This window comes from Atta colombica, unplaced genomic scaffold (assembly GCF_001594045.1).
Source record: "Atta colombica isolate Treedump-2 unplaced genomic scaffold, Acol1.0 scaffold62, whole genome shotgun sequence".
Taxonomy (NCBI): domain Eukaryota; kingdom Metazoa; phylum Arthropoda; class Insecta; order Hymenoptera; family Formicidae; genus Atta; species Atta colombica.
The window spans coordinates 128,059-128,389 of record NW_017259553.1 but is presented as its reverse complement, the minus strand read 5'-3'; positions in this window follow the sequence as shown (position 1 = coordinate 128,389).

The window sequence follows — 331 nt, the reverse complement described above, 5'->3', positions numbered from 1 at the left end:
TACACTTTAACAATTTTACTTATATTAATTTCTGTATTTTAACAGATAAATATCTGTGTACATTAAAAGAAATTACTGAGTTATAAAGAATTAAATTCAAATCATTTAAGGAGCAATTATTTTGCATATTTGCAGGAAAAATATTTTCTTATTTTAAAATATTCTACTTTTATAAAAAAATCTGTACAGCACATTTATTTGTACAGAAAAATTATTTCTTTAAATGAAATTAGCTTTAAATAAACAATATGATACAAATTGGCCAATAAGAATAAACCTAATTAAATAAGAGAATGTCTATATTCGATAAAAGTAAACTTATATATATATA